Here is a 23,567-nt window from a genome sequence, read left to right on the forward strand (position 1 = left end):
CGACACAGAGGTAGCCACAGCCGTGAACTACCGCACTGTACTGTGTCTGCTGCTAATATAGACTGGTTGATAAAGAGATAGTATACTCGTAACTAGTATGTATGTATAAAGAAAGAAAAAAAAACCACGGTTAGGTGGTATATACAATTATGGACGGGCTGCCGAGTGCCGACACAGAGGTAGCCACAGCCGTGAACTACCGCACTGTACTGTGTCTGCTGCTAATATATAGACTGGTTGATAAAGAGATAGTATACTCGTAACTAGTATGTATGTATAAAGAAAGAAAAATAAACCACGGTTAGGTGGTATATACAATTATGGACGGGCTGCCGAGTGCCGACACAGAGGTAGCCACAGCCGTGAACTACCGCACTGTACTGTGTCTGCTGCTAATATAGACTGGTTGATAAAGAGATAGTATACTCGTAACTAGTATGTATGTATAAAGAAAGAAAAAAAAACCACGGTTAGGTGGTATATACAATTATGGACGGGCTGCCGAGTGCCGACACAGAGGTAGCCACAGCCGTGAACTACCGCACTGTACTGTGTCTGCTGCTAATATATAGACTGGTTGATAAAGAGATAGTATACTACTAATATTATATATACTGGTGGTCAGGTCACTGGTCACTAGTCACACTGGCAGTGGCACTCCTGCAGCAAAAGTGTGCACTGTTTAATTTTAATATAATATTATGTACTCCTGGCTCCTGCTATAACCTATAACTGGCACTGCAGTAGTGCTCCCCAGTCTCCCCCACAATTATAAGCTGTGTGAGCTGAGCAGTCAGACAGATATATAATATATAGATGATGCAGCACACTGGCCTGAGCCTGAGCAGTGCACACAGATATGGTATGTGACTGACTGAGTCACTGTGTGTATCGCTTTTTTCAGGCAGAGAACGGATATATTAAATAAACTGCACTGTGTGTCTGGTGGTCACTCACTATATAATATATTATGTACTCCTGGCTCCTGCTATAACCTATAACTGGCACTGCAGTAGTGCTCCCCAGTCTCCCCCACAATTATAAGCTGTGTGAGCTGAGCAGTCAGACAGATATATATAATATTATATATAGATAATAGATGATGCAGCACACTGGCCTGAGCCTGAGCAGTGCACACAGATATGGTATGTGACTGAGTCACTGTGTGCTGTGTATCGCTTTTTTCAGGCAGAGAACGGATTATAAATAAAAGTGGTGGTCACTGGTCACTATCAGCAAAACTCTGCACTGTACACTACTGAGTACTCCTAATGCTCCCCAAAATTAGTAAATCAAGTGTCTCTCTAATCTATTCTAATTCTAAACGGAGAGGACGCCAGCCACGTCCTCTCCCTATCAATCTCAATGCACGTGTGAAAATGGCGGCGACGCGCGGCTCCTTATATAGAATCCGAGTCTCGCGATAGAATCCGAGCCTCGCGAGAATCCGACAGCGTCATGATGACGTTCGGGCGCGCTCGGGTTAACCGAGCAAGGCGGGAAGATCCGAGTCGCTCGGACCCGTGAAAAAAAACATGAAGTTCTGGCGGGTTCGGATTCAGAGAAACCGAACCCGCTCATCTCTATGTCACACGCAGCTGCTGCGACCCGGAGAGCTACTCTTCAGGTGAAAAGCATCACTGCCGTGCAATGCTTTTGTACCTGTGGGGGAGGGCGGGGGGCAGAGCCAGACATGGGGGGCGGACAAGCCTTGTGCTGGGCGTCCCCCCGCATGTCTGTGAAAGTGATCGTAGATGTGCTAAACTTAGCACATCTACGATCAAGTCTGCATTACCCCCTTCATTAGCACTGCCCACCGCCACAGGGCTCCCTGTCCGTCTAGCTGCACATGAAAGTTACTCTGGCTATTAGCTGGGCCCCCTTATCCCATCTCATGCAGACCGGTCCTCCTGTCTGGTTGCTTGTGCTAACCTGGCCTGTGCAGTCTCTCATGGTGTGGGCCTGGTGTGCCAGGAGCTGCACCATCATTGTCCTCCCCTGGAGGCTGTTGTGACTGGTGGTAGGAGAGCAAAGATGATATGACTTGCAGTATAGAGACAGCAGTGAGCCAACCAACCTGTCTCAGTAGTAGTGAAAAACTGACTAATTTTCTGTTTACCTCAATAGTCCAAGTGAAAGACTTACTTCTACAAACAGCAGGGGGAACTGTGTTATCAAACATGCAGGTCTACCAAGTCGCTAGTACAGTGCCCGCTTATTGAATGCTAGAGACATTACATTGCTTCCTTTTCCTAACGCATTGTCTGTCATTTATTGGGTACTAGAGACATTATTGTTCTCGCAATTACTAATTAATTGCTTGCCACCTTTTGGACAACAGGTACATTATAGTGAAATTTATGGTACAGTGTTATTGTAAATGCTAATGCTTGATGATTTATTTGTGCTATTGCAATATTAATGACAAATATTCTTGCATGTTATGCATATGTGATTACTAACTACTAGTGCATGATGTTCTGCTGCCCTTTTCCTAAACTCCTAAACTTAACTGTTTCAAATTTAGCAGTAACTCATTGTTCCAGAACAACAAATATTTAGTCACTTTCCTCTCGTGTGGTGACCTGTTTGGGTGGACTCTGGGGTTCCCAGTCTCTCTGCCTAGTCACAGGGGAGGTCCAGAAGAAGCATGGCCAGAAAGCTCCTGGAAGGCCAGGACTTATGACAGCTGCTGGGAAACAAGTAAGACATACTGTACCACCCACCGACACTTGACCACCAGTGGCGTATTACACTATGTTTTCATGTTGCTGCATATGTTTTAGTCAATCTATTTATTGGCCGGGATGTCTGTTTTTATATCCTGTTTTATCACAGAAGGTAGATCTGAAGCTTCTTCTTGGTTCCTGGGATGACTGAGTCCTGTTCATTTTTTTTTTATCTTTCTTTGCCTTTCTAACTTCTTTGCCAGTAATTTTAGTTAGGTAGTTGGGTTTTGATAGAGTTTAGGTACAACATTGAAGTTGGTATGTGGGATGTTGGAATTGGTTTGGTTCTTTCAATTGTTGTGTGTTTTTGTATTATTATTTTTCTTGCTATGGTTGGCCAGTTGTTATGTGTTTCAGGTTAATAGATCAATGGTGATCCTTTTATTGTTATCTTGATATTATTGGGGATTCTATTGCCCTTCTGCAATTCTTGATCACTACTTTTCTTAGATATGCTAAAAGTTCTGTGTTGGACTAAATGAATGAGATCAAATGGTCTTTGGTTCTCCGTCAACATGTGGCATACCCCTGGGATAGACTGTCTGATGGAAACTCCTTTAGTGGGTAGTAGAGTGTTGTCCATGAAATGGGCATGGGTGGACTGATTTTATCACTTTACTTTTCATAATCATTCTAGAGGGGTCTCTGTCCTTATTAATAAATCACAAAGTTTTGTCTGTCATAAGGTATATTTGGATCCTTTGGGGCATTTTGTATTCATCACTGGGTTAGTTGATCACCCTGCTTTTAATTTACAGGCTATTTATATTTTACCACCAAATAGTTTTAAGGTCCTTGCAAAAATTTGTGATTTTATGGCTGAACTTCCTAAGGTCCCTCTTATTTACAGTATTTGTGGGATTTTAGTATTGTCCTGGATGATGAGTTGGATCAGTGGCAAGAGAGCCTGCTCCCTGTCTGCAGAGGTGCCTCCACTTTTTCACATCTTGTCTCTCAGATAGGATTAGTGGACGCTTGGTGATACAAATATCCTCAAGTGCAGTGTTGCTCTTTCTTCTCCTCATCTTTTCATAATTTTTACCATACACATATGGGTCTAGTTACCAGTTCTTTACTCCCTACTGTGCAGTCAGTACTTGTCTCAAGGTGTTTTGGATCAGTCCCCACTGCTGTTCGCTCTTGATTTCTGTATTCCTAGGGGTGCCTCCTTTTGGAAATTCAACTCCCTTTGGTTGATTCAGATGGGGATATCGTCCAAACTACTGATAGCTTGTTTTTTTTTTTAACTATACCTCCTATAATCTGGGGTCCTTTTAAAGCCTTTCTTAAAGGCACTTTAATTTCTCGAGTGGCTCAGATTAAGATTTTTCAAAGGAGGTGGAATATGATGATTCTTTGATAAAACCAGGTGCAGACTCCTCTTTGCCACCCATGACTATTGTATTCAAGCCAGCAGGACTAGTAGAGATATGGCCTTTATGGATCTTGATGGATCTACCCTTCCTACTATGCACACTTTAATTGGGGCTGATGCTGGTAGTCATACTGTCCATGTAATCATTGCTGGGGTTTCATGCTTATTTTATGGGAGAATATGCTTCTCAGTTGTGTTGTTCCCCAATTGTTTAGACTCTTACTAAGGGGCATATTCAATTGGCTATTTTAATTTTTCATACTGCTGTGAAATTGCAGATGACCACAAGGTTTTTTCTATTCAATTAGCCACATGAATTTTAGCCAAAGTAATTTCAATAGGATTTGCCCTGGCTTTTTATCTCACAGCTTCAGGGTAGGGGGGAAGTCAGGGAAAATTGGTATTTCAAAGTATAAATGTTGGAACTTGGTTGAGAACCCCTAGTAAACCACTAGAGTTACCACCTCATCCCTTTAATACTGGACACATATTAATTACACAGGTTCTGTGGCTGATTAAAACCAGGTGAAATGGAGTCTTGAAGTCAGCCAGCCACAGAACCTGTGTAATTAATATGTGTCCAGAATTAAAGGGATGAGGTGGTACCCCTATATATTACCCTAATAATTAGACATTTAGAAGTTTTTAATTAGCTTAATTTGGGTAATATTTACATGTCATTGCAGTGACATTCTGTAAAGTGCAGTATAATGGGTTAAAAGATGTGGGACAGACATGTGGATGGTTAAAAGGAAATTATGCCTTTTTGCAGATGACACAAAGCTATCCAAAAGGGTAGACACACTGGTAGGGGTACAACAAATTACTGATAATCTTGGTAGATTATAGGAACAGTCAAGGGCATTGCAATTACAGTTTAATGCCAAAGAATTATATACAGGTTGAGTATCCCTTATCCAAAATGCTTGGGACCAGAAGTATTTTGGATATCGGATTTTTCCGTATTTTGGAATAATTGCATACCATAATGAGATATCATGTCGATGGGACCTAAGTCTAAGCACAGAATGCATTTACAGTACGTTTCATATACACCTTATACACACAGCCTGAAGGTCATTGTAGCCAATATTTTTTATAACTTTGTACATTAAACAAAGTGTGTGTACATTCACACAATTCATTTATGTTTCATATACACCTTATACACACAGCCTGAAGGTCATTTAATACAATATTTTTAATGACTTTTTGTATTAAACAAAGTTTGTGTACATTGAGTCATCAGAAAACAAAGGTTTCACTATCTCACTCTCAATCAAAAAAGTCCGTATTTCGGAATATTCCGTATTTTGGAATATTTGATTATGGGATACTCGTATCGTCCTCTTAGGTTCTACAGATTGTAAACTTGAGATCAGGGCCTTCCTACCTCTATGTCTGTCTGTTATTACCCAGTTCGTCTTATAATATTGTTTCCAATTGTAAAGCGCAACAGAATTTGCTGCACTATATAATAAACTGTAAATAAATAATAAAATTAGGTCTCAAAAATCCAAAGGCTAAATATAGTATTAATGGTACTTTAATGGAAACTACTGCGGAGGAAAGGGATCTAGGTGTCACTATTTCAGGGTACTTAAAGGCAGGTAAGAAATGTAACAAAGCAATGAGGAAGGCAAGTCAGATGCTTGGCTGCATGGGGAGAGAATTCAGTAGCAGGAAGAAAGAAGTAATAATGCCACATTATAGGTCGTTGGTACAACGTCATCTAGAATACTGTGTTCAGTTTTGGAGGCCATACAGATATATCCTTAGAGAATGTTACCCCCTTGAGTATGCAGCGAGGCAACGAATCCCAGGAGATCAGGTGCGTGCTTACACTTGTATCCACGATCCATATGCTTTGTATAGTAAAACTGCGGGTGTGAGTGTATGCAACCTGCCGTGGCATAACTTTCTCGCAATGCGTGCGCCCGCATCTTAGCAATGTTCTATAAGGACACATCTGCATCTCCAAAAGGATATTACTACATTATAGACTGTACAAAGAAGAACAACTAAATGTATGCATACCCTACATTTTAGCCTCCTATCAGAGATGGTAGAGGTTAAGAGAGTAGAGCAATTTAAACATGCATTGGATAGACATAATGGGAATCCTTACAAAGCAATAAGGATCAAATAAGATTTGAGGTAAAAATATGCTAAAAAAGGGTCAGACTAGATAGGCCAAGTGGTTCTTATCTGCCGTCAAATTCTATTACAAAACTTTCCCGGAAATTTAAAAAGTTCTTATTATGTATAGTTTGGAGCAGAGAGGTAAAGAAAGAAAGATAGATAGAAACTTTCAAATATATCAAGGGTTTAAACAAGGTGCAGGAGGAAGACATTCTTCAAAGGAAGAGTATTACAGTAGTACATGAGAACATGCACTTAAACTGGAGCAAAGTTGGTTCAAAGAAAATTTGAGGAAATATGACTTCACAGAAAGGGTAGTGGAGAAGTGGAATAGCCTCCCATCGGTGGTAGTGGAGGCTAATACAGTAGAGCAATTTAAATATGCTTGGGATAGACATAAGGATATCCTCACAAAGAGCTTATGATCAAATAAGGTTTAAGGTTACCATAAGGTTAAAAAAGGGGCAGACTAGATGGGCCAAGAATTTGTTAGATGCCATCAAATTCTATGTTGTATGGATGGGACAGGTGTTTTGACATTGGATGTGGGAGTTACAGATGTTGTTTAACAAATTTTAAAAGTGGTTTAAATGGCTAAAAAAAATAATCTAATAGGCATTTTATACTCACCTAAAACAAACTACAGCATCTATTTCCTTACTGTCATTTTTAATCAGGGTCTGATTAAATTTATTACTCTATATGTTAATGATATGTTACTGTTTTTGTTGCATACCAATGCCTCGCTTCTGGCTCTTTTTCCAATGATAGATGTGTTTGATACATTTTGGGCATCTGAATTTATTGGAGTAAATTAGCAATGTTCCCTGTATTCCCACTGTCACACTCTGGAGTCTTACCTCCGAAGCTTGGCTGCGGGGTTAGCCATCTCGGCGGCTGGCGGGTCTGCGTGATGGAGGGCTGCAGATCCTGGGACTGCCGGGCAGAGTATGCAGTGTCCAAGAGCTGGAGGCCGAGGTCTGGGTAATCAGGGTGCAGCAGTAAGAAGCTGCTGTAGTGAGTTCGTGGTGTAGAGCTCGGTTGTCAGAGCTCATTGTCCAGAGCTCAGTGTGTGTCTTCAGTGCAGGGGGCTGCCATGTTGGAGACCAAACCCAGGCCAATTGTGTTCATTCTCTGTGTCTAGCCAATCCATGGCAGTCTTCCCTCATAAAGGGGGCTGGTGTAGAGTGATGGTGCCAGTGATTCAAGTTACTTTCAAGGGTAAAGGTGCTTAGCCCTGAGCTGGCAGTTTACTCCTAGTATCCTGTTCTCATCTGTTATTGCCCAGTGGTTACCCCTTCACTGCAGCTGCTGTTGCCAATAGCCCATCTCCACTCGCGGAGCAACCTCAGGGTCCCTGACTGCAGAGGGGATCCAGGAAGTGTTCAGTATTTTTCAGCCTCATCTTAAAGTCACACCCTAAGTCTTCATTTCTTCACTCAGCATTCCTCAGCCTCATCTTAAAGTCACAGCCACAGTCTTCCATTCTTCATTCAGTATTATTCAGCCTTGTCTTAAAGTCACAGACATAGTCTTCAGTTTTTCACTCAGCATTCCTCAGCCTCGTCGTAAAGTCACAGCCAAAGTCTTCAATTCTTCATTCAGTATTCTTCAGCCTCGTTTTTAAGTCACAGCCTCAGTCTTAAGTTCTTCACTCAGCATTCTTCAGCCTCATCGTAAAGTCACAGCCACAGTCTTCAATTCTTCATTCAGTATTCCTCAGCCTCGTCTTAAAATCACAGCCACAGTTTTCAGTTCTTTAGTTCTTTAATCAGTGATCTTCAGTCTCATCAACATCATTCTTAAGTTTTGCTATTGGATAATTCCAGTCTTTGTGAATCATTGTTATTTCATGAAACCACATAATTTTATCTTCCTCATTGACTTGAGTATTTCCTTGACTCCCTATCACATGAGAAGAAACTACATTCAGCCTCCTTGCCTTTCCCCTCCTCAGGCACCAGTCTCCCAAGCCCAACCTCAGTTGTCGCATTCCCAACACCCACCTTGCGTGATACCCACCTCATCTCAGCCCTCCACCTACTCCCTCCTGTTACGATGGTGTACTCATTTTTCTCAATAGGCCTAATTCAATTTGGGCAGAAAAAGCATGTAAGTTTGTATCAGGAACAAACCATTTTGCAATGCAATGGCAGGAAATATGTCTATATTGTTTCTGTGCAGGGTAAATAATGGCTGCTTTTGCATGTAGCCCAAAAAGATTAGACAGCTTTATTTTTACAATGCAATTTAGATTTTAGTTCGGACACACCCCACCCAAATCTAAATCCACCTGCAGTGCAACATGGTTTTGCCCATCTGCTTTTTTTCTTTTTCTTTTGCTTCCATATCTGAATAGCCACGCAGCATATTTCACTCAATGTTCAGCCTCAGATTGACTTCAGTAAACATAAATCTCTTTTGGTCACAGGCAGGATAAATTATGTGAAAAAGATTATGCACTCTGAACTGCTCTATGACTTTCTGGCAGGTCGGCAACAGAAATCTTGGGGCCCGGTACACTTATATCTCTGGGGCCCCCCTAATCACCCCCGCTGAAGTTTAACCCAAGAGAGATGGGGCATCTATCTGTCTATCTATCTATCTATCTATCTATCTATCTATCTATCTATCTATCTATCTATCTAACTATCTATCTATCTATCTATCTATCTATCTATCTATATACAGATGGAGCCACGCCAGTCGTGGCTTTATCTGTGCCTAGGCGCGCCCACCTAGGACTCGGCGTCTCCATCTCCGACTGTAACTGAGATGCGCCCCATTCACTTGAATGGAGACCGTCACCGTCCGCACCCCCAGGACAGAGACGCTCGCGCCCGGACATAGATGCTCTGAATGGGAGCATCTCTGTGCACTCCCGGCATGACTAGGTGGACGGATCACCTAGTCATGCCGGGAGTGCATGCCTGATACTAGGCAGGCAAAGACAAAGGAGGCTCCATCTGTATCTATCTATCTATCTATCTATCTATCTATCTATCTATCTAATATGCCATCAGAATAAAAATAAGAATTTACTTACCGATAATTCTATTTCTCGTAGTCCGTAGTGGATGCTGGGGACTCCGTCAGGACCATGGGGATCAGCGGCTCCGCAGGAGACAGGGCACAAAAGTAAAAGCTTTAGGATCAGGTGGTGTGCACTGGCTCCTCCCCCCATGACCCTCCTCCAAGCCTCAGTTAGGACACTGTGCCCGGACGAGCGTACACAATAAGGAAGGATTTTGAATCCCGGGTAAGACTCATACCAGCCACACCAATCACACTGTACAACCTGTGATCTGAACCCAGTTAACAGCATGATAACAGCGGAGCATCTGAAAAGATGGCTCACAACAATAATAACCCGATTTTTGTAACAATAACTATGTACAAGTATTGCAGACAATCCGCACTTGGGATGGGCGCCCAGCATCCACTACGGACTACGAGAAATAGAATTATCGGTAAGTAAATTCTTATTTTCTCTGACGTCCTAAGTGGATGCTGGGGACTCCGTCAGGACCATGGGGATTATACCAAAGCTCCCAAACGGGCGGGAAAGTGCGGATGACTCTGCAGCACCGAATGAGAGAACTCCAGGTCCTCCTCAGTCAGGGTGTGCCCCTGACCAAGTATCAGCTCGGCAAAGTTGTAAAGCCGAGACCCCTTGGGCAGCCGCCCAAGATGAGCCCACCTTCCTTGTGGAATGGGCATTTACATATTTTGGCTGTGGCAGGCCTGCCACAGAATGTGCAAGCTGAATTGTACTACACATCCAACTAGCAATCGTCTGCTTAGAAGCAAGAGCACCCAGTTTGTTGGGTGCATACAGGATAACAGCAAGTCAGTTTTCCTGACTCCAGCCGTCCTGGAAAATATATTTTCAGGGCCCTGACAACATCTAGCAACTTGGAGTCCTCCAAGTCCCTAGTAGCCGCAGGTACCACAATAAGCTGGTTCGGGTGGAACACTGACACCACCTTAGGGAGAAACTGGGGATGAGTCCGCAGCTCTGCCCTGTCTGAATGGACAATCAGATATGGGCTTTTTTGAGACAAACGCCGCCAATTCTGACACTCGCCTGGCCGAGGCCAGGGCCAACAGCATGGTCACTTTCCCTGTGAGATATTTCAAATCCACAGATTTGAGCGGTTTAAACCAATGTGATTTTAGGAATCCCAGAACTACGTTGAGATCCCACAGTGCCACTGGAGGCACAAAAGGGGGTTGTATATGCAGTACTCCCTTGACAAACTTCTGGACTTCAGGAACTGAAGCCAATTCTTTCTGGAAGAAAATCGACAGGGCCGAAATTTGAACCTTAATGGACCCCAATTTGAGGCCCATAGACACTCCTGTTTGCAGGAAATGCAGGAAACGACCGAGTTGAAATTTCTTCATGGGGCCTTCCTGGCCTCACACCACGCAACATATTTTCGCCACATGTGGTGATAATGTTGTGCGGTCACCTCCTTCCTGGCTTTGACCAGGGTAGGAATGACCTCTTCCGGAATGCCTTTTTCCCTTAGGATCCGGCGTTCAACCGCCATGCAGTCAAACGCAGCCGCGGTAAGTCTTGGAACAGACATGGTACTTGCTGAAGCAAGTCCCTTCTTAGCGGCAGAGGCCATGAGTCCTCTGTGAGCATCTCTTGAAGTTCCGGGTACCAAGTCCTTCTTGGCCAATCCGGAGCCACGAGTATAGTTCTTACTCCTCTACGTCTTATAATTCTCAATACCTTGGGTATGAGAAGCAGAGGAGGGAAGACATACACCGACTGGTACACCCACGGTGTTACCAGAACGTCCACAGCTATTGCCTGAGGGTCTTTTGACCTGGCGCAATACTTGTCCAGTTTTTTGTTCAGGCGGGACGCCATCATGTCCACCTTTGGTCTTTTCCAACGGTTCACAATCATGTGGAAGACTTCCCGATGAAGTCCCCACTCTCCCGGGTGGAGCTTGTGCCTGCTGAGGAAGTCTGCTTCCCAGTTGTCCACTCCCGGAATGAACACTGCTGACAGTGCTATCACATGATTTTCCGCCCAGCGAAAAATCCTTGCAGTTTCTGCCATTGCCCTCCTGCTTCTTGTGCCGCCCTGTCTGTTTACGTGGGCGACTGCCGTGATGTTGTCCCACTGGATCAATACCGGCTGACCTTGAAGCAGAGGTCTTGCTAAGCTTAGAGCATTGTAAATTGCCCTTAGCTCCAGTATATTTATGTGGAGAAAAATCTCCAGACTTGATTACACTCCCTGGAAATTTTTTCCCTGTGTGACTGCTCCCCAGCCTCTCAGGCTGGCCTCCGTGGTCACCAGCATCCAATCCTGAATGCCGAATCTGCGGCCCTCTAGAAGATGAGCACTCTGTAACCACCACAGGAGAGACACCCTTGTCCTTGGAGATAGGGTTATCCGCTGATGCATCTGAAAATGCGATCCGGACCATTTGTCCAGCAGATCCCACTGAAAAGTTCTTGCGTGGAATCTGCCGAATGGAAACGCTTCGTAATAAGCCACCATTTTTCCCTGGACTCTTGTGCAATGATGCACTGACACTTTTCCTGGTTTTAGGAGGTTCCTGACTAGCTCGGATAACTCCCTGGCTTTCTCCTCCGGGAGAAACACCTTTTTCTGGACTGTGTCCAGAACCATCCCTAGGAACAGCAGACGTGTCGTCGGAAACGGCTGCGATTTTGGATATTTAGAATCCACCCGTGCTGTCGTAGAACAACTTGAGATAGTGCTACTCCGACTTCCAACTGTTCTCTGGACCTTGCCCTTATCAGGAGATCGTCCAAGTAAGGGATAATTAAGACGCCTTTTCTTTGAAGAAGAATCATCATTTCGGCCATTACTTTGGTAAAGACCCGGGGTGCCGTGGACAATCCAAACGGCAGCGTCTGAAACTGATAGTGACAGTTCCGTACCACGAACCTGAGGTACCCTTGGTGAGAAGGGCAATTTGGGACATGGAGGTAAGCATCCTTGATGTCCAGGGACACCATATAGTCCCCTTCTTCCTGGTTCGCTATCACTGCTCTGAGTGACTCCATCTTGATTTGAACCTTTGTATGTAAGTGTTCAAAGATTTCCCATTTAGAATAGGTCTCACCGAGCCGTCTGGCTTCAGTACCACAATATAGTGTGGAATAATACCCCTTTCCTTGTTGTAGGAGGGGTACTTTGAGTATCACCTGCTGGGAATACAGCTTGTGAATTGTTTCCAATACTGCCTCCCTGTCGGAGGAAGACGTTGGTAAAGCAGACATCAGGAGCCTGCGAGGGGGAGACGTCTCGAATCTCCAGTCTGTACCCCTGGGATACTACTTGTAGGATCCAGGGGTCCACTTGCGAGTGAGCCCACTACGCGCTGAAACTCTTGAGACGACCCCCCACCGCACTTGAGTCCGCTTGTACGGCCCCAGCGTCATGCTGAGGACTTGGCAGAAGCTGTGGAGGGCTTCTGTTCCTGGGAATGGGCTACCTGCTGCAGTCTTCTTCCCTTTCCTCTATCCCTGGGCAGATATGACTGGCCTTTTGCCCGCTTGCCCTTATGGGGACGAAAGGACTGAGGCTGAAAAGACGGTGTCTTTTTCTGCTGAGATGTGATTTGGGGTAAAAAAGGTGGATTTTCCAGCTGTTGCCGAGGCCACCAGGTCCGATGGACCGACCCCAAATAACTCCTCCCCTTTATACGGCAATACTTCCATGTGCCGTTTGGAATCTGCATCACCTGACCACTGTCGTGTCCATAAACATCTTCTGGCAGATATGGACATCGCACTTACTCTTGATGCCAGAGTGCAAATATCCCTCTGTGCATCTCGCATATATAGAAATGCATCCTTTAAATGCTCTATAGTCAATAAAATACTGTCCCTGTCAAGGGTATCAATATTTTCAGTCAGGGAATCCGACCAAGCCACCCCAGCGCTGCACATCCAGGCTGAGGCGATCGCTGGTCGCAGTATAACACCAGTATGTGTGTATATACCTTTTTAGGATATTTTCCAGCCTCTCAGCTGGCTCCTTGAGAGCGGCCCTATCTGGAGACGGTACCGCCACTTGTTTTGATAAGCGTGTGAGAGCCTTATCCACCCTAAAGGGTGTTTCCCAACGCGCCCTAACTTCTGGCGGGAAAGGGTATACCGCCAATAATTTTCTATCGGGGGAAACCCACGCATCATCACACACTTCATTTAATTTATCTGATTCAGGAAAATCTACAGGTAGTTTTTTCACACCCCACATAATACCCTTCTTGTGGTACTTGTAGAATCAGAAATATGTAACACCTCCTTCATTGCCCTTAACATGTAACGTGTGGCCCTAAAGGAAAATACGTTTGTTTCTTCACCGTCGACACTGGAGTCAGTGTCCGTGTCTGTGTCTGTGTCGACCGACTGAGGTAAATGAGCGTTTTACAGCCCCTGACGGTGTTTGAGACGCCTGGACAGGTACTAATTTGTTTGCCGGCCGTCTCATGTCGTCAACCGACCTTGCAGCGTGTTGACATTATCACGTAATTCCTTAAATAAGCCATCCATTCCGGTGTCGACTCCCTAGAGAGTGACATCACCATTTCAGGCAATTGCTCCGCCTCCTCACCAACATCGTCCTCATACATGTCGACACACACGTACCGACACACAGCACACACACAGGGAATGCTCTGATAGAGGACAGGACCCCACTAGCCCTTTGGGGAGACAGAGGGAGAGTTTGCCAGCACACACCAAAAACGCTATAATTATACAGGGACAACCTTTATATAAGTGTTTTTCCCTTATAGCATTTTAATATATATATACATATCGCCAAATAAGTGCCCCCCCCTCTCTGTTTTAACCCTGTTTCTGTAGTGCAGTGCAGGGGAGAGCCTGGGAGCCTTCCCACCAGCATTTCTGTGAGGGAAAATGGCGCTGTGTGCTGAGGAGAATAGGCCCCGCCCCCTTTTCGGCGGGCTTCTTCTCCCGTTTTTCTGAGACCTGGCAGGGGTTAAATACATCCATATAGCCCCCAGGGGCTATATGTGATGTATTTTTAGCCAGAATAAGGTACTATCATTGCTGCCCAGGGCGCCCCCCCCCAGCGCCCTGCACCCTCAGTGACCGCTGCTATGAAGTGTGCTGACAACAATGGCGCACAGCTGCAGTGCTGTGCGCTACCTTATGAAGACTGAAGAGTCTTCTGCCGCCGTTTCTGGACCTTCACTTTTCGGCATCTGCAAGGGGGGTCGGCGGCGCGGCTCCGGGACGAACCCCAGGGTGAGACCTGTGTTCCGACTCCCTCTGGAGCTAATGGTGTCCAGTAGCCTAAGAAGCCAATCCATCCTGCACGCAGGTGAGTTCACTTCTCTCCCCTAAGTCCCTCGTAGCAGTGAGCCTGTTGCCAGCAGGACTCACTGAAAATAAAAAACCTAACAAACTTTTACTCTAAGCAGCTCTTTAGGAGAGCCACCTAGATTGCACCCTTCTCGGCCGGGCACAAAAATCTAACTGAGGCTTGGAGGAGGGTCATGGGGGGAGGAGCCAGTGCACACCACCTGATCCTAAAGCTTTTACTTTTGTGCCCTGTCTCCTGCGGAGCCGCTGATCCCCATGGTCCTGACGGAGTCCCCAGCATCCACTTAGGACGTCAGAGAAATAATAGTAAATATATGCTTATTACATAATCAGCTGCCCCAGGGGTGGGAAAGGCAGTGCTGCTGCAGCTTGATTCTTCTGCTTTCAGTCAGGTCTCACTGCAAGCATGATCTCTCCACTCGCTCTTCGATGGCTGCAGCAGCAAGCAAGGCGTAGGACAGAAGAGCCAGCGCAGGTAAATTGTCGCATGTAATGGTAGTACAATAATTCACAACCATGGTGCTAGTTAATGGGGATTGCCCAGGATCGATTGGGAGGAGGCCACTGTGGGGGAGTCGCCGTGGGGAGATTACCTTGGCCGGCTGGCTTCATTTATTTTGTTTGGTCTTGCTGTGCAGCGCCAAACGGCTGACATGTAGATCAAATTTAGGCACCGCAGCCCCATATTGTGCACCTCTGAGTATTGGGACCCCTATCAACCCCCCCTCCCTCCGTTGCCAGGCCTGATCTCTGGTTTATATTTCCTCTTCCTTGTTCAATTCAATAGGTATGTTACCTCTTTTGTCTGGGCTGATAAGCATCCTACCTCTCCGTCGTGGATAAGATTTGTGTTGATCTCGTAGTGACAGTGAATGGTTAGTCAAGACACTACTTCAGTAGACTGATTCTTCCTTTACCCCCTTTACAGTTTCTGGTTGAAACTCTTATCTGCAGTTTTGTCCTCCCCTGCTGGTGAAGGGTTTGGTTTGGTTGGTGGCTTTAATGGTCCTCGGGCTCCTTTAAGTAGAAATAGACCTTTTTGTGAATGGATCAGAAGAGATCTCAAAGACAGTCCTGATCGTTGCAGCACTTGGCAAGTACTTGATCAAGAACATTTGTGACACTCGGGGTAAGTATCATGTGGTAGGTTACAATTTACAGGTAAGTATTAGGGAGTTAAGTTTCTCTGACAATTCACAATATACTTCAGATTACAAGTAACACAGACATTAATTACACAGTTGCTCCTCAGAAGTTTTTATTTAGCTGGAACGCTTCTGGGCAACCTTAACTCTACTGTATGGCTTAGAAGTAGTTATCACAATTTACAATAACACTTTGTGCAATTCACATAGCCACAAAACATTACAGGATGTATTATCCACTGCTAACAATGTTATCGAACTAATAAAAGCAACAAAGGTAGACACAAACATAGATAATAAGAATTTACTTACCGATAATTCTATTTCTCGGAGTCCGTAGTGGATGCTGGGGTTCCTGAAAGGACCATGGGGAACAGCGGCTCCGCAGGAGACAGGGCACAAAAGTAAAGCTTTTACAGGTCAGGTGGTGTGTACTGGCTCCTCCCCCTATGACCCTCCTCCAGACTCCAGTTAGGTACTGTGCCCGGACGAGCGTACACAATAAGGGAGGATTTTGAATCCCGGGTAAGACTCATACCAGCCACACCAATCACACCGTACAACTTGTGATCTAAACCCAGTTAACAGTATGATAACAGAGGAGCCTCTGAAAGATGGCTTCCTAAACAATAACCCGAATTAGTTAACAATAACTATGTACAAGTATTGCAGATAATCCGCACTTGGGATGGGCGCCCAGCATCCACTACGGACTCCGAGAAATAGAATTATCGGTAAGTAAATTCTTATTTTCTCTATCGTCCTAAGTGGATGCTGGGGTTCCTGAAAGGACCATGGGGATTATACCAAAGCTCCCAAACGGGCGGGAGAGTGCGGATGACTCTGCAGCACCGAATGAGAGAACTCCAGGTCCTCCTTTGCCAGGGTATCAAATTTGTAAAAATTTACAAACGTGTTCTCCCCTGACCACGTAGCTGCTCGGCAGAGTTGTAATGCCGAGACCCCTCGGGCAGCCGCCCAAGATGAGCCCACCTTCCTTGCGGAATGGGCCTTAACAGATTTAGGCTGTGGCAGGCCTGCCACAGAATGTACAAGTTGAATTTTGTTACAAAACCAACGAGCAATCGACTGCTTAGAAGCAGGTGCACCCAACTTGTTGGGTGCATACAGTATAAACAGCGAGTCAGATTTTCTGACTCCAGCCGTCCTTTAAATGTATATTTTTAAGGCTCTGACAACGTCCAACAACTTGGAGTCCTTCAAGTCGTCTGTAGCCGCAGGCACTACAATAGGCTGGTTCAGGTGAAACGCTGATACCACCTTAGGGAGAAAATGCGGACGCGTCCGCAGCTCTGCCCTATGTCGAATGGAAAATTAAATAAGGGCTTTTATAAGACAAAGCCGCCAGTTCAGATACTCTCCCGGCCGAAGCCAGGGCCAGTAACATAGTCACTTTCCATGTGAGATATTTCAAATCCACATTCTTTAGTGGTTCAAACCAATTGGATTTGAGGAAATCTAAAACTACATTTAGATCCCACGGTGCCACCTTAGGCACCACAGGAGGCTGTATATGCAGTACTCCTTTGATAAAAATCTGGACCTCAGGGACTGAGGCCAATTCTTTGTGGAAGAATATTGATAGGGCCGAAATTTGAACCTTAATAGATCCCAATTTGAGACCCATAGACAATCCTGATTGCAGGAAAAGTAGGAAAACGACCCAGTTGAAATTCCTCCATCGGAGCACTCCGCTGCTCGCACCACGCAACATATTTTCGCCAAATACGGCGATAATGCTTCGCGGTGACTTCCTTCCTTGCCTTTATCAAGGTAGGAATGACTTCTTCTGGAATGCCTTTTCCTTTTAGGATCTGGCATTCAACGCCATGCCGTCAACGCAGCCGCGGTAAGTCTTGAAAAAGACAAGGACCCTGCTGAAGCAGGTCCCTTCTCAGAAGTAGAGGCCACGGATCGTCCGTGACCATCTCTTGAAGTTCCGGGTACCAAGTCCTTCTTGGCCAATCCGGAGCCACTAGTCTTACTCCTCTTTGCCGTATAATCCTCAATACCTTTGGTATGAGAGGCAGAGGAGGAAACACATATACCGACTGGTACACCCAAGGTGTTACCAGCGCGTCCACAGCTATTGCCTGCGGATCTCTTGACCTGGCGCAATACCTGTCCAGTGTTTTGTTGAGGCGAGACGCCATCATGTCCACCTTTGGTTTTACCCAACGGTTTAATAGCATGTGGAAAACTTCTGGATGAAGTCCCCACTCTCCCGGGTGAAGGTCGTGTCTGCTGAGGAAGTCTGCTTCCCAGTTGTCCACGCCCGGGATGAATACTGCTGACAGTGCTATCACGTGATTCTCCGCCCAGCGAAGGATCCTGGCAGCTTCTGCCATTGCCCTCCTGCTTCTTGTGCCGCCCTGTCTGTTTACATGGGCGACTGCCGTGATGTTGTCCGACTGGATCAACACCGGTCTTCCTTGAAGCAGAGGTCCCGCCTGGCTTAGAGCATTGTAGATTGCTCTTAGTTCCAGAATGCTTATGTGAAGAGACTTTTTCAGGCTCGACCACACTCCCTGGAAATTTCTTCCCTGTGTGACTGCTCCCCAGCCTCTCAGGCTGGCATCCGTGGTCACCAGGATCCAATCCTGTATGCCGAATCTGCGGCCCTCCAATAGATGAGCCTCCTGCAACCACCACAGAAGGGATACCCTTGTCCTCGGCGACAGGGTTATCCGCAGGTGCATCTGAAGATGCGACCCTGACCATTTGTCCAACAGATCCCTTTGCATGGAATCTGCCGAAAGGGATTGCTTCGTAAGAAGCTACCATTTTTTCCCAGGACTCTTGTGCATTGATGTACAGACACCTTTCCTGGTTTTAGGAGGTTCCTGACCAGGTCAGATAACTCCTTGGCTTTTTCTTCGGGAAGAAAAACCTTTTTCTGAACTGTGTCCAGAATCATCCCCAGGAACAGCAGACGAGTTGTCGGCATTAATTGGGATTTTGGAATATTCAGAATCCATCCGTGCTGCTTTAGCACCTCTTGAGATAGTGCTAACCCCATCTCTAGCTGTTCTCTGGACCTTGCCCTTATTAGGAGATCGTCCAAGTATGGGATAATTAATACGCCTTTTCTTCGAAGAAGAAATATTATCTCGGCCATTACCTTTGTAAAGACCCGAGGTGCCGTGGACAAACCAAACGGCAGCGTCTGAAACTGATAGTGACAGTTTTGTACAACGAACCTGAGGTACCCCTGGTGTGAGGGGTAATTGGAACGTGGAGATACGCATCCTTGATGTCCAAGGATACCATAAAGTCCCCTTCTTCCAGGTTCGCTATCACTGCTCTGAGTGACTCCATCTTGAACTTGAACTTCTTTATGTATAGGTTCAAGGACTTCAGATTTAGAATAGGCCTTACCGAGCCATCCGGCTTCGGTACCACAAATAGAGTGGAATAATACCCCTTCCCTTGTTGTAGAAGAGGTACCTTGACTATCACCTGCTGAGAATACAGCTTGTGAATGGCTTCCAAAACCGTCTCCCTTTCTGAGGGGGACGTTGGTAAAGCAGACTTCAGGAAACGGCGAGGTGGCTCTGTCTCTAATTTCAACCTGTACCCCTGAGATATTATCTGCAGGATCCAGGGATTTACCTGCGAGTGAGCCCACTGCGCGCTGTAATTTTTGAGACGACCGCCTACCGCCCCCGAGTCCGCTTGCGAAGCCCCAGCGTCATGCTGAGGCTTTTGTAGAAGCCGGGGAGGGCTTCTGTTCCTGGGAAGGAGCTGCCTGTTGCTGTCTCTTCCCTCGTCCTCTGCCTCGTGGCAGATATGAATAGCCCTTTGCTCTCTTATTTTTAAAGGAACGAAAGGGCTGCGGTTGAAAGGTCGGTGCCTTTTTCTGTTGGGGAGTGACTTGAGGTAGAAAGGTGGATTTCCCGGCCGTAGCCGTGGCCACCAAATCCGATAGACCGACCTCAAATAACTCCTCTACGCATCGCCTGTCCACTGTCGTGTCCATAAAGCTCTTCTGGCCGAAATGGACATAGCACTTACCCGTGATGCCAGTGTGCAGATATCTCTCTGTGCATCACGCATATAAAGAAATGCATCCTTTATTTGTTCTAACGACAGTAAAATATTGTCCCTGTCCAGGGTATCAATATTTTTGATCAGGGACTCTGACCAAACTACCCCAGCACTGCACATCCAGGCAGTCGCAATAGCTGGTCGTAGTATAACACCTGCATGTGTGTATATACCTTTTTGGATATTTTCCATCCTCCTATCTGATGGATCTTTAAGTGCGTCCGTCTCAGGAGAGGGTAACGCCACTTGTTTTGATAAGCGTGTTAGCGCTTTGTCCACCCTAGGAGGTGTTTCCCAGCGCTCCCTAACCTCTGGCGGGAAAGGGTATAAAGCCAATAACTTCTTTGAAATTTGCAGTTTTTTATCGGGGCACCCCACGCTTCATCACACACGTCATTTAATTCTTCTGATTCGGTAAAAACTACTGGTAGTTTTTTCACACCCCACATAATACCCTGTTTAGTGGTACCTGTAGTATCAGCTAAATGTAACATCTCCTTTATTGCCAAAATCATATAACGTGTGGCCCTACTGGAAAATACGGTTGATTCGTCACCTTCACCACCGGAATCATTGCCTGTGTCTGGGTCTGTGTCGACCGACTGAGGCAAGGGACGTTTTACAGCCCCTGACGGTGTTTGAGGCGCCTGGACAGACACTAATTGAGTGTCCGGCCGCCTCATGTCGGCAAACGACTGCTTAAGCGAGTTGACGCTATCCCGTAATTCCACAAATAAAGGCATCCATTCTGGTGTCGACCCCCTAGGAGGTGACATCCTCATATTTGGCAATTGCTCCGCCTCCACACCAATAACGTCCTCATACATGTCGACACACACGTACCGACACACAGCAGACACACAGGGAATGCTCTATACGAAGACAGGACCCACTAGCCCTTTGGGGAGACAGAGGGAGAGTCTGCCAGCACACACCAAAAAGCGCTATATATGACAGGGATAGCCTTATGATTAAGTGCTCCCTTATAGCTGCTTTTATATTAATATATTGCCATTTATTCTGCCCCCCCTCTCTGTTATACCCTGTTTCTGTAGTGCAGTGCAGGGGAGAGACCTGGGAGCCTTCCTGACCAGCGGAGCTGTGACAGAAAATGGCGCCGTGTGCTGAGGAGATAGGCCCCGCCCCTTTTTCGGCGGGCTCGTCTCCCGCTATTTAGTACATTTAGGCAGGGGTAAATATCTCCATATAGCCTCTGGGGCTATATGTGAGGTATTTTTAGCCTTTTTAAAGGTTTTCATTTGCCTCCCAGGGCGCCCCCCCCCAGCGCCCTGCACCCTCAGTGACTGCCGTGTGAAGTGTGCTGAGAGGAAAATGGCGCACAGCTGCAGTGCTGTGCGCTACCTTAAGAAGACTGCAGGAGTCTTCAGCCGCCGATTCTGGACCTCTTCTTGCTTCAGCATCTGTGAGGGGGCCGGCGGCGTGGCTCCGGTGACCATCCAGGCTGTACCTGTGATCGTCCCTCTGGAGCTTCATGTCCAGTAGCCAAGAAGCCAATCCATCCTGCACGCAGGTGAGTTCACTTCTTCTCCCCTCTGTCCCTCGTTGCAGTGATCCTGTTGCCAGCAGGAATCACTGTAAAATAAAAAACCTAAGCTAAACTCTCTAAGCAGCTCTTTATGAGAGCCACCTAGAATTGCACCCTTCTCGGCCGGGCACAAAAATCTAACTGGAGTCTGGAGGAGGGTCATAGGGGGAGGAGCCAGTACACACCACCTGACCTGTAAAAGCTTTACTTTTGTGCCCTGTCTCCTGCGGAGCCGCTGTTCCCCATGGTCCTTTCAGGAACCCCAGCATCCACTTAGGACGATAGAGAAATTGCATTACTAGTGGGGCCCCATGTCCTAGTTTAGGGCCATTAAATAGTTCATGTTGGAGAACACAGTTGTAATAGCTATACTGTAGCTCCTTATTCAGTGATCACAGTTTTGAAAGTTCACAGTCTTATATAACATGTGTAGGTCTTACAGGACTAGACTGACTGAAATACAAAGAGCAAGGCCTAGTTTCCTTACATTGAAATATATCACTGTCTCTGCTCTGTCAGATGCCTGTCAGCAAGCAAGCACCACTGGAAGCAGTGGTATACCCACAGGAGGCTTCTATTACCAATTGGCTGCTAAAATGATGATCTCCAGTCACCGGAAATAGAAGCTGGCTCGCCATAAGCTATGCAGCACTCCTGTCACACACCACCAGCTGGCTCTGTTCCAAGTTGCTGTTCTGTGTCCTTCTAAGATGGCCGCTGCCCAACTGCCAACTGTCCCTGAAGACTGCTGCAACTGCCACTGCACAAGCCGTCTCTCTCTGGGATCAATACGCCTGTTGCTTATTGGTCAGTGTCCTTGTGTCAGACACAGCACTCAGGGCACAGGTAACCCTATCCCTGCTGTAAATTTAATAGTGTCCAGTCAGGGATGCATTCAGCAGGGAAAGGGGCACAAAAGTCACAGTATAGTTCGTGGCAACACTGATGGGGTGCCACACATTTTATTCCAAACAGCTTGTATCTATTGCTGTGATTACTGTTCAGTGATGTATACGATCTTCATAAGGGAATTGAAGAAGACAACAGAAATGTACAAATGCCTGTGGCTGTGAATCTATTGACTGTTGTAATACATCAGATTGAATACTATTTCTGTCAAATACGTATTGCATACACACAAAATTTTTGTTAAAAAATAAATTCATTATTTGGATTTGATATTCTAATGGAATTTTTTGTACGTTACCTACTGTACTTCTGAGATCAATAGTCTGACCTAAAAATAGTACCAAACTGTTTGTCTCTTCCATACCTTTCTTTTCATATATTACATGACTATATTTGGATGCCTTTGAAATTAGACCTTTTTAGGTCACATAGTGACCTTGAAATGACCATTAAGGTAAAAATTTTAGTGGCATCCACCATAGTACAGTATTTCTGTCTAAGCTATGACTAATTGATTTAGCATGGTTGCCAGCTATTAATATTTCATGCAGGTAAAAGTCACAATTTTACTCCTTGGGTAGTCTACTATTATTGCTCCTGTTCTGTTTCCCTTGTTTAAATGTATTGTTTTCACTGCTAAGTGCATCATTTGTTTATTGAAATTTTGTCACTTGCTGTTGCTCTCTTTCACTTGTCTGTATGCCTTTGAATGTTTTGCTTTTGAAAATCAATAACGTGATTGAAAAAAATAGGCTTGCACCCTCTTGCAAAGGCATGTATAAGTCAAAATCAGGAAAGCTGATGTACTGTAGGCAACAATGTGATAATGAGACAATAACTAGACCCAGCAGAACTTAAACTTCCATTGGTGTTCCTGTTGTTCCTCTAGCGGCATACAGAGATAGCATACTGCAGAAGGAATGACTGAAAGCGACCTCCAATAACAGTGTAAATTTCTGCACTCCCAGCAGTGACAGCCCAGAAATAGTGTTCAGAGAACAATGTTTGTATGCTGTCACAGATCAAAATAGGAACTATCCCTAGGGACTGAGAGAATGGAATGGAAATCAGAATCCATGACATATATCAGGAGCTTTGACATATCCAAATTAATCTTCTGTGCATCTTTGGCCATTTAAAATGTTGTGAGCTACATTAAATAGGCACATATTTATAACAATTATTTTTTTCTGAGTGATGTATTAACCCATCTTAAATTAGAACAGAATCTTCTACAAATGCTGTATAAAACACATTTATTACAGATTTAAGACATCCTAATTGACATTTGTTTAATAAAA

General features: G+C 45.5%; 1 long non-coding RNA gene across 4 annotated transcripts in view; it reads right to left on the reverse strand.

Annotated features, from left to right (window-relative positions):
• Positions 1 to 22,090, reverse strand: part of LOC134956903 (uncharacterized) — a 59,153-nt gene extending 37,063 nt beyond the window's left edge. For 2 of the 4 annotated variants that reach the window (XR_010186279.1, XR_010186278.1), the window contains exons 1-2: positions 21,845 to 22,090; positions 15,425 to 15,615 (exon numbers count right to left, since the gene is read on the reverse strand). This is a non-coding gene — a long non-coding RNA (uncharacterized LOC134956903). Of the gene's footprint in view, positions 1 to 15,394; positions 15,616 to 21,844 lie in introns of all 4 variants that reach the window. The other 2 variants (XR_010186280.1, XR_010186281.1) reach the window with 2 other exon arrangements.
• Positions 22,091 to 23,567: the final 1,477 nt, after the last annotated feature.

Source organism: Pseudophryne corroboree, chromosome 9 (genome assembly GCF_028390025.1).
Source record: "Pseudophryne corroboree isolate aPseCor3 chromosome 9, aPseCor3.hap2, whole genome shotgun sequence".
NCBI lineage: Eukaryota > Metazoa > Chordata > Amphibia > Anura > Myobatrachidae > Pseudophryne > Pseudophryne corroboree.